Genomic DNA, 11,548 nt, shown 5'->3' with positions numbered 1-11,548 from the left:
CTATTTCCCCATGGTCTTACCAACAGAGTGTTTTATCAAGTTTTAGAACTTTTGCCAATCAGATAAATGAGAAACAGTATCCCTGTGTAGTTTAATTTTCCTTTCTGTAACTATGAGAAAAATAGAGCATCTATTCATTTGTCAAGAGCTATTAATATTTTTGTGAACTGTTCATATGCCTTACCCATTTACCTTTTGAATGTTTAATTCTCTTACTTGATTCTTTTTTTTTTTTTTTCTCTTACTTGATTCTTGAGTTCTTTGTACATTACATATATTAGCTCTCTGTCTATGAGGGAAAATACTTCCTCCCATTTTATCATTTTCCATTTTGGTCTTGCTTATGCACTTTTTATTTCATTTTTATTTTGCTTTACATGATCTTTTAGCCATGTAAAAATTTTGTAATTTTTATGTAGTCAAATTTATTAATTTTTAAGTGCATCTGGATTTTGAGTCATAGTAAAAATAGTTTTTCTTACACTCCAAATTATGTAGGAATTTATCCATATTTTTCCTAGCACTTGTGAGGATAAATTTTTTACATTTAGGCCTCCAATCTTTTAAGAGTTTATTATCAGTTTACCCTGTGTATAAGTTATAAATACATTACAAATAATAACTACATTATAATAAATACATTAAAAGTCAACCATAGAATGTCAGTGCATAAAACAATAAGTGTTTGTTCCTTATCTATCTGCAATCGGTTAGGTGTCAACTACATACCTCTCCTGACTCATCCAAATAGCTGGGGACGAGTTGATCTGCTCTGGCTTCTAACATCGGCTGGATTCAACTAGAGCAATTAGAGCAATGGGGCAATTATGTCTCATAATCTCATAAAGGCTACCAAGGGCATGTTCTCATGGCAATGGCAGAAACACAATAGAGAAACCCTAAAGCAGGATCATTCAAGTTTTTGTGCATTATCTGCTGATATCCATCTCATTGGCCAAAGCAAGATACCTGATCAGTTCCAGAGTTCAAGAAGGACGGCACTAGAAAACTATATGGCAAAGGGTCTGAACACAAGAAGGGATAAAGAATGGAGGACATCTACTACATCCTGCAGTCTCCTAGATTCAGTTCATTCTAGACCTCCTCTTATCATATTGGGCTTCTTGAAAGTCTTTATGAGTCTCTCCATTTCCTCATCTCCCAGTTAACCTAGTCCACTGCAATTTGGATTCTTCTTCCAATCTTTCCATTAGACCTGTTTCAACAAGGTTGTCAATAGACTCTAAATTGTCAAATCAATGTGCATTTTTTGGTTCCTATCTTACATAACAGAATCTGTTAGTTGAGCATAAATCTAAGTCCTACATTTTGTAGGCAGATCATGTTAGTATCAGATATCTTCTGATTGCCCTCAAGATCCATTATTCACCCCTCTCCTCACTCCTCTCTTCTACTATATGGATTCCTGTATCCTGTGACTTCTAATTGGCTCCAGCCTGTGGAAATCCTTGTCAGGATATTGGAGGAAGAAAGGAAAATGAGATCATGGTATTTATTCCCTTGGTTCCATACCTGTGAGGACATCTGGAGGTTGCTGTCTCCCTTTTCGTTGCTCTCTCAAGGTGGCCTGCTCCATATGACACCTTCTCTTCCCAATTATGGTGACCTCTCCTTCTCTTCTTGCCTTCAGGCATAGGATGGTGTCAGTCAGCCACTAATTGCCCCCTGTGCCTGAACTACCTCACTGTGGTCTTCCTACATCCCTCCCACACTTATAAAAATAACCCCTGTAGAAATACAAATCAAAACCACACTCAGATATCACCTCACGCCAGTCAGAGTGGCCAAAATGAACAAATCAGGAGACTATAGATGCTGGAGAGGACATGGAGAAATGGGAACCCTCTTGCACTGTTGGTGGGAATGCAAATTGGTGCAGCCGCTCTGGAAAGCAGTGTGGAGGTTCCTCAGAAAATTAAAAATAGACCTACCCTATGACCCAGCAATAGCACTGCTAGGAATTTATCCAAGGGATACAGGAGTACTGATGCATAGGGGCACTTGTACCCCAATGTTTATAGCAGCACTCTCAACGATAGCCAAATTATAGAAAGAGCCTAAATGTCCATCAACTGATGAATGGATAAAGAAATTGTGGTTTATATACACAATGGAGTACTACGTGGCAATGAGAAAGAATGAAATATGGCCCTTTGTAGCAACGTGGATGGAACTGGAGAGTGTGATGCTAAGTGAAATAAGCCATACAGAGAAAGACAGATACCATATGGTTTCACTCTTATGTGGATCCTGAGAAACGTAACAGAAACCCATGGGGGAGGGGAAGGAAAAAAAAAAAGAGGTTAGAATGGGAGAGAGCCAAAGCATAAGAGACTGTTAAAAACTGAGAACAAACTGAAGGTTGATGGGGGGTGGGAGGGAGGGGAGGGTGGGTGATGGGTATTGAGGAGGGCACCTTTTGGGATGAGCACTGGGTGTTGTATGGAAACCAATTTGACAATAAATTTCATATATTAAAAAAAAAACAACCCCTGTATAAGTAAACCTTCCTCTAATTATCTGTTTCTTGTTAGAACTCTAATTGATACAGTGTAGCATCATTCATTGCTTCCCTCTCCATCTCAGTATATACTTTTACATTTAGGACTCAGAGGCTGCTCCTTCTACTCATCTAATCACATCCAATAATTTATATTGAGGCAGAGAGGGAGAAAATGGAGAGTCCCTGATCCCTACACTTTGAAATTTTAGGAATTTAGGCATCCTCAGGGGAAACAAAAACTCCTAAAACAGAAAGAACTAGCACCCATGTATGCAATATGTGGCTCTCTTTAGACTATGGACCACAGCACTCATGTTCGCCTCCTTCCTGCTTATTTGGCAAATGAGACATGGATGATTTCAGTGGGAAGTTAATGTGATTTCACCCCATCTTGTGAAGACATATTATATTTTGACTCTATTGACCATTTCCTCCTTGAGACTCTCTACTCCCTGGTTCTCTTCCCCTTTATGATCTGTCATTTTAGGTCCGCTTTTCTCTGCCTTCCCTTACAGGTTGGTGTTTCCCAATATTCTATTCTTGGACCCATGATCATCCCCTTTGCCACGTTCTCACAAACAATCTTGACCACTTTCAAGATTTAACATTAGACTCCATTTCTTCCTCTGCAAAATGTTGACTTAGGTACAAGTGTTGGGAAAATCCCAGGAGCAGGAGAGGAACTTGGTGGGCCCTGGAGGACTCTTGGTGCACAAAGATACCTGAGCCCCAGGGAGGGGAAGTGATAATAGCCCATGAGTCTGTGCCTGTTCTCTCAGTCCTGCAAGGAGCAGAGGAAGAGCTGAACAATTGAGCTGAGTCTTCTCTCTCCCCAAGCCCAGAAGAATAAGAGATGATCAGGGAGCTGAGAGGCTTCATTTGGTGTCTTGAAAGAGGGTTGAAAACTCCCTGCTGCTATGTTGCTGTCAAAAGGAGTCAAAAATTGGATTTGCAGATAGGCATGGTCTAGACACTATATCACCTATGAGCCCATATAAGAAAAACACTTGAGGAAAGTCTTTACTGTCAAAAAAAAAATTTTTTTAAGTCAAAGACTTCAATGTAGAATAATGTAGTGAGTAATAAATACACACTAATTCCTATATATGTACATGTGTGCATTCCAAGGTATCATTTTGGCTAAATATGCACATATAGTCAAATGTGCATTGAAAATGAGCATCTGAGAATATATAATCTAAGAAATAAGGATTCTTAAAACAGAAGAGACCTATTGCAGGATAAAGTCTAATAATAGCTTAGAGTAAATGTATTAAACTCTCTTAGCAAAACCTAAGTGTCAGGATGGGAAAACAGAAGTAAAAATATTTGAAGCTATCATTTCAGGTTGGGGAAAAGGAAAGTAGGGAAGCAAAAATGTTCTAAAGTCTCATCTTAAGCAGGAGTAGGAAACAGCCAGATAATAATCTTGGTGGGGGGGGCGGGAAATTGGCATTTACCACCATTTAATAGTGGTGAAGGAAAGATAGACCCGGTTGAGTACTAGGGAAAGGAACGTAATCTTTAATAGAAAAAGATGTGATGCGCGTGCGCACACACACACACACACACACACACACACACACACTGGAATATTACTCAGCCATCAAAAAGAATGAAATCTTGCCATTTGCAATCATGTGGATGGAGCTAGAGTGCATTATGCTAAGTGAAATAAGTCAGGGGGTGCCTGGTGGCTCAATCAGTTAAGCATCCAACTCTTGATTTCAGCTCAGGTCATGATCTCACGGTTGTGAAATCGAGCCCCATGTCAGTCTCTGCACTGAGCATGGAGCCTGCTTGGGATTCTCTCTCTCCCCCTCTTTCTGCCCCTGCCCCATGTTCTCTCTCTCTCAAAATAAATAAACATTTTTAAAAATTTAAAGAAAATAAGTCAGTCAGCGAAAGACAAATATCATATTATTTCACTCATATGTGGAATTTAAGAAACAAAACAGATGAACATATGGGAAGGAAAAAAGAGAGAGAGGGAAGCAAACCATAAGAGACACTTAACGATAGAAAACAAACTGAGGGTTGATGTACGGAGGTGGGTGGGGGATGGGCTAGATGATTGATGGGTATCAAGGAGGGCACTTGTTATGATGAGCACTGGGTGCTATATGTAAGTGATGAATCACTAAATTCTACTCCTGAAACCAATATTACACTATATGTTAACTAACTAGAATTTAAATAAAAGCCTGAAAAAAATAATAAACTCCCAAATTTAATAAAAGGGCAAAATAACAATAAATAGCAACAGAAAAATACATAGCAAACAAGCAAAAATAAAGAAAAAGAAAAAGAAAAAGAAAAGCCAGCAGACCACAAAATAAAATTAATAAAAAATACAAAATAAGATAGAATCCTATAAAAAGTGTAACAGTTGTTATTCAATGTGAATGAATTGAATGTTCCTTGGAAAAACAGACACCATTAGATTGAGTTAAGTAACATAGTTATAGGGATGCCTGGGTGGCTCATTCTACTGGATGTCAGACTCTTGACTTCAGCTCAGGTCACAATCTCATGATTTGTGGGTTCTAACATGCATCAGGCTCTGCACTGACAGCATGGAGCCTGCTTGGGATTCTCCCTTTCCCTCTCTGTCCCTCCCAGGCTTGCACAGGCACCTGCTTGTTCTCTCTCTTTCTCAAAAACAAATTTTAAAAAACATTAAAAGAAAATAAAAATATATATAAATAGGCTCTTTAGAAGAAAAGAAACAGCATAGTTTAAACAAAAACTAAGAAAAATTGGAGACTGTCAGTGTTGGTACAAAGGCTGACTAGATGACCTAGAAAGATTCCTGCCTCAAAAAATCTAGAATGCTGGATGAAATAAAGAACGTATACTTCTGAAAGCAGAGCTGCGTTCATAAGAAAAAGTACTGGTAATTGCCAGTAGCCAAAAACTAAAGGGAATTGGAAACTAGAATCCTAAGCCTAAACTGATTCTACGGTTGACCTGAGTGGGGCTGGGTGGGGTGGGGGTGATGTGGAGGGAAAGGCCCAATCCTGTAAGTAAAGAGCTGAGGTTTTAACACCTGGGGGCAAGATCTGAGCCATAATTCTGCATAAGGCAAAGTGTTGGTCCTGACATACCACATAGAGCCAGAACCCCTGTAGGACCACATCCTCAGTGAAAAGAACAATCAGAAAAATCCAGCCACCAACACCAGGAGACAGAGATACTTGTCTGTCTCAGTCTGTGGTTCACATTTATTTAAGCTTTCTCTCATGTCTTCAATTAAATTTTACCATTTCATCTATAAAGGTTAGATTTATTCCTGTGTATATTATTTTGTTGTTGTCATCACTCTTATAAAAGTAACTTTAAAATTATATTTTCTGTTGCTAGTATAAAGAAACAGCACTCATCTTAAATCCAGCAATCTCACTTAGTTCTCTTACTATTTCTAATAGTTTGTCCATAGATGTGCACAGATTTTTTTATGTAGCTATTCACATTATTTGAAAACAATGAAAATACTGTTTTACTTTCTAATTTTTAAATCTCTTCTTTTTTTACTTTTTTCAACTATAACTGGTTGGATTTCCAGTACAATATTTCATAATATAATGGATGTGTTATTTCTTTTCTTATTCTAGGCTTTAAAGGGATGCTTCTAATGTTTCACCATTGATAATAATACCTTCTACAGGTTTTTGGTAAACATTCTGTTCTCAAAATGCATGATCAATCACCAGCCCCAGCCTGGAGAGGACAGCCACTGGTGAGCCTCTCACCCATGCTGCTTTGCTTTTCACCAACACATCCTTCTCTCCTAGGTAAATGGAGGGAGAGTCCTCCAACCCTCACAGTCAGCTGGTGGGTTTCCTGGTTCTATACAGTGGTCCATAGTAGCATGCCTATTTCTCCAAACCTTTTGACCCCTTCTTCCACAGGGAGTTCTGACATATCTATTTCACTTCATGGGGCCATCACATTCATCTAGTTTTCAAGATTATTCCATAAGCTACTAGAATCACTTTTCAGGGCTCTTGCAGGATTGTGAAGTCCTATGTCATGGGAGAGTAATCCCATGTCAACAAATTCTCCTGCAAAGAGTTTTATGTTCTAGCCCACAGGATCTACTTGCAGGCACACTCTCCCAGCCCCTGCCCAGGGCACATTAGCCAGGCCCCAGTGAAATCCCTATCTTCTCAGCAGACGCAACAGTTGCCCAGTGGGGTCACATGGAGGTTTGACTCTCATTCTTTTTCTAATGATAAGAAGGGAAGAATAAGGTACCTACTAAGGAAGTCAAGAATTTCTACTTGTAAGACATCTGCCTCATTTGAGACATCTGCATATTCTTCAAGCAAGGAGGGCTTCTATCTTCTAGCAAGAGGAAATAGCCATTTCTGTTTCAGAGGAAAGTGGAGGTTTAGGGTTTTCCATTGTATTCATCTATATATTCCCATTCTGGATCTCAGGGGCTCAAATCTGTGACTTTGGCACAGGAGACTCATCAAGCTGAAATTCAGCCTTCTCCAAAATTCTTTCCATCTCACAATTAAGTCCTGGGTCTTGTCTTCAGTTTTGTTTGCCCTTCTGTTGCAGGAGATAAAGTCTCTTTCTAGGTGCAAAGGAAGCACTTTGACTCACACTTTGCTTTAAACTGGTGATTGGTGGCCCTGATCCTGCATTTTCTCTCTTTAAGGCATCAATAGCATTCTGCAACAGCCACTCAATTTCACATTCTTATAAGTATTAGCTTCCCAGTATCTCTCAAATAGAAGATATTCTATGAACCAGTTTATCCTCTTCACCTGAACCCTGCCTCTGTTCAGCACAGGTGATATCTTAGCAATTTACACTATTGGCACATGCCTGGGGTTGAGGGGGCTCTTAGCACTGTATCCAGCACCATGATGGGGTCCTATTGCCAGCAAGATGGTAAGTGACCCAACGCCAGAATGTCATCCTTAGATTCTCCAGGCAGCAGGTCTTAGAATGGGTTCCCTATGTTCAGAGTCTAAGGCAAGCAATTGGGTGTATGTGATATGTGATATAAATACTCTTAGGGGAAAAAAAACACACACATAAGGGGGTAAGAAAAGCTAGACAGATTTGGCAAAAGAGGAATGTAGTCTCAGCTGAATTCTAGTCTTGCACCGATCCATGGAGATCACCAAAGAGGTCCCCCCTCTTAAGGAAAGTGGGTGGTCTTTTGTATCCCTGTGTCAGTCACTGTTAGTCCTTGGCTGTGAGTCACCTCACAGGGAGGGGAATATAACCTCTTGGCAATAAGTCTTGTGTCAGTCAAGAGCACTTCTCTGGCAACAGGGAACTTGAGCCATTAGCTGCCACCACCAGTGAAGCTGGAGGATGGATGCACCTGTCCGGTACAGAGGATCCAGGTAGAACATTATAGCACCCACTGTGCTCCTGAACCTTTAAACAATGTCCTGGGAAACTTCCACTTAGTGGTCAGCAAATTATCCCATGTTATCAGAACTTTCCCTCTGCCTCCTAACCCTATTTTAGTCAATAGCCCACTTCAGCTTGGACTGCTGTCCCCACCGTTCCACTGAGGCTGCCCTTGTTAACACCATCAATTACATGTCTCTATGCTGCCCAAATCTGTAGTCACTTCTCTGTATTTACCTTACTGTTCTTCACTCAGTGGCTTTTAGTACATCTCTTACATACCTCTTCTATCTCCCTGCTTCCTAGGATTTAAACACCATCTGTCTGAGAATGATCGCCCAATCCAGATCTCTGGTCCTTGTCTCCCTCTGGAATTCCAGACTCATATATCCAGTTGCTTACTGACATGTCCAGTTGAATGTTTAATAATCATGAGATATTACAAACTCTTGATTTCCCTCCTCTTCATATCTCCTCCTCCTCTGTCTTCTCATTCTCACTCAGGTAAAAAAAAAAAAATTAGGAGTCATCCTCAACTCTTCTATTTCCCTCACCTTCCACATTAGATCTTTCAACAAGCCTGTCAGCCCACCCTACAAACATATCCCAAATTGGCCTTATTTCTTTCCATCTGTACTATGACTGCCATAATCTAAAACACCATCTTCTCAACTTTGGACTACATGTGTGGACTTTTCCCTGCTTCTGCCCTTGCCCTTCTACAACCCACTCTCCACCAGCAGTGGAGGGATCTTTTTAAGGCACAAATCAGAGCATGCCTTTTCCCAGCCTAAAACTCTCCAATGAGTTTCCATCACCAAAAGACAAAATCTAATTCCTTATTCAGGTTTGCAAAGCCATGGAATATCTCTCCAGCCTTATCTTCTGCCTCTCTGCCACTCTTTCCTGCACACTCACATCTCATTTCTCTTTGTTCCACAGACATACCAAACTCATTCCTGCCTTAGGGTCTTTGCATGAACTGCATCTTCTACCCACAATGCTCTTTTCTGGCTGGTCCCTTCTTATCACCAATGAGACAAGACTCAAATGTTACTTTGGAGAGGTCTTCCCTAACCACCCAATCTAAAGCAGCCAATGTGTCATTCTCTTTGCATAATGCCCACTACAATTTAACGTTGATGGATTAAGTGATTGGCTGATTGGCTGACTCCCTACCCCAGAATGTAAGTTGTGGCAAAGTAGAGACTCTATCTATTGGTTCCAGACCATTTCTCTCCTTTAAACCTAATCATTTGAGATGTGTGCCTTGCAAATCTACCACTTCTTCCCTCTTGTTGTTGCTCACATCTCTCATCCTGAAGACCCTTCCATTCACTGAAACTTTCAGTACCTGCCCCAGTTTTCCTCTCCTCCCAACTTCCACCATCATTCTCAGTGATGACTTGTCCAGGTGAGCCATCTATTACCCTGACTTCCTGTCCCTTTGAGCTCCTCACCTTTAGTGAATTTTCTCTCACTCTATCTGAGCCATCCATCTACAGTGACACCATAGACCTGATCAGCACCAGAATTGTTCCTCCTTTAAATTGTGAATACACTCTTACCAAGACCAGACCACAAGCTCCTATTCTTCAAGCACTGTGGCTCAACACTGCCCTCCCCCCAAAAAACCAAGTAGCAATCAAGACTCCAAACCATTGGACCCATCACTTAATATTTATCAATCCTGTTCTATCTTATTTACTTATTGACCTTGGATTCTATGATTTATTATAACTATTATAATCTCCCTCAACTATATTGTCCCTCTCCCTCCATATCATTCTTTCCTAGAAAATCCACAAGTCTGGATAAAACACAATATATTGTCATGAACCTCAAATTCATACACAAAATAGCCCAGCAATTCTTGGCATTTTTCAAGGAAGTTAACTTATTCTTCACATTTTTTCCACCACCACCACAACCCCTCTGATCTTTCATCTGATAACCTGGTTTTTTCACTTCATAAGAAAACACAAGTCATCAAATAAGAGCTTTCTCTTCCATTCCTATCACATCCTGGCATCTTCTTCCTTCCCATCCCAAGGGATAACATATCCCACCTTTTCTCAAAAGGCCTGTTCATTCATGTGTAGTCTGGATCCCCTTTTACTGTTATTTAATCAAGAACCATGTTACTTTTGTTACCACCATTCTCTCTGGTATCATGAGTCTCTCCTCCACTGGCTCATTCCAGCAGCATAAAACACACTTTAACATCCCCTGACTTAAAAATGAAACTTTCCCTTGTGACATCATGCCCTCACTACCATCCCATTTTGCTGTTACCCTTTGCTATGAGGTGTAGTAACTCTGTCTTTGTTTCCTGTACTCTGATGCATTGACATTGGGGGCCTTGTCAAGCCTGAAGGGACTACTCCTTCCAGAGCTAGCCAATACCTAGAGATAATAGATAATTTACCCACAAGTGCAGTTTTCAAATACAAACCAACCAATCCAGTGTGTACACCTCAACCAGCTCCTTTATCGGGCTCTCACACTCTAGGCCATTATCCCCCTGCCCTAATGACCCCAGGGCCAGGGACCAGACAATTAGGAACAGTCCCAGTGCCCTGGAGCCTGCTGAAATTATTCAAACTAGCCAATCCTAAACCTGATTCCCCTGTTTTGCTCTTTCCTTCCTGTGGAAACTACAATAAAGATTCTTGCCTCAGCTCTCCTCTCCTTCTGCCTCCTGACCAAACTCTGGTGCATCCCTGTGGGGCCCCTAATAGCATAACTAACAGACTATCTTTTCAGTGACAATTGTCTGCTGATCTGTTGGCCTTACTATACCTCAGATTTTCTATTTTTTGAAACACTAGTCTTCTTGAAAGTATGGCTCATAGACTTGTCTTTCATGCTTATCCCCCATGCCTCAACCGTCCAGTCTGGTTTCTGCTCCCATCAGGACACTGAAGTTACTCTTACCAAGGTTACCAATGACCAGAAAATTCAATGCTGCCAAACAAAATAGGCATTTTCTGACCAGCCATTAATTCTTTCAATAAGTATTTATTGAACCTCTCTTTTGTGACAGGCGCTCAGACTTCAGCAGTAAACAGGTCAGATAGGACCCAATCCCCAAGGAGCTTACACATAAGAAAGGCAAACACACAATGAGCTAGTGTAACAGAGTGTTAAGGCGCACTTAACAGACAATACTCCTGCTGTCTTCAAATGGGCAACTAAGACCCCAAACTGAGGATAAAGGGGAGCAAAGTACCTTTCCTTCTCAAGGTAGTTGCAGTCATCAAGAGGATCAGTTACTTCACCACAACCTACCAAAAGGAAGTGGCAGCACCCCAACCCCCGACCCATGCCTCTGCACTGGTGAGATACAGGCATGGAGAGGGGGGAGAAGGGGAAGACTCAAGCCCAGAGTGACTGCCTAATGGAGAGCATCTGTAGATTCTAAGAGGCTTATCTATCTCCTCCCTATGTGGGCAGAAAGGGTGTGCTTTCCAATCAAAACCAAATAAAATAAGGGCTCCAAAATAACCTGTCATAGAGATTGGGATTGCCAGCAAGGAGAGAATGTCCTTTCTCCTTGGAATGCCATCTGGATGAGCTGCAGAACCTTGTGGCTCAATCTGGTGTTGCTAAGGGAGTTCCCCAGGAGAGAATGACCAGTGTGTT

The 11,548-nt window shown here is 40.9% G+C and overlaps 1 long non-coding RNA gene across 1 annotated transcript; it reads right to left on the bottom strand.

The window, feature by feature from the left end:
- Positions 1-719: 719 nt before the first annotated feature.
- Positions 720-10,187, bottom strand: LOC132662331 (uncharacterized). The gene is made up of 5 exons (XR_013550360.2): positions 9,973-10,187; positions 8,186-8,402; positions 3,247-3,447; positions 1,534-1,645; positions 720-799 (listed from the first exon to the last, which is right to left on the bottom strand). It is a non-coding gene; the product is annotated as an uncharacterized LOC132662331 (long non-coding RNA).
- Between the last annotated feature and the right edge of the window lie 1,361 nt (positions 10,188-11,548).

Source organism: Panthera onca, chromosome D1 (assembly GCF_046562875.1).
Source record: "Panthera onca isolate mPanOnc1 chromosome D1, mPanOnc1 haplotype 2, whole genome shotgun sequence".
NCBI classification, from domain to species: domain Eukaryota; kingdom Metazoa; phylum Chordata; class Mammalia; order Carnivora; family Felidae; genus Panthera; species Panthera onca.
The sequence above is the reverse complement of the archived record's forward strand: the minus strand, read 5'-3'. Positions and strand labels throughout refer to the sequence as shown.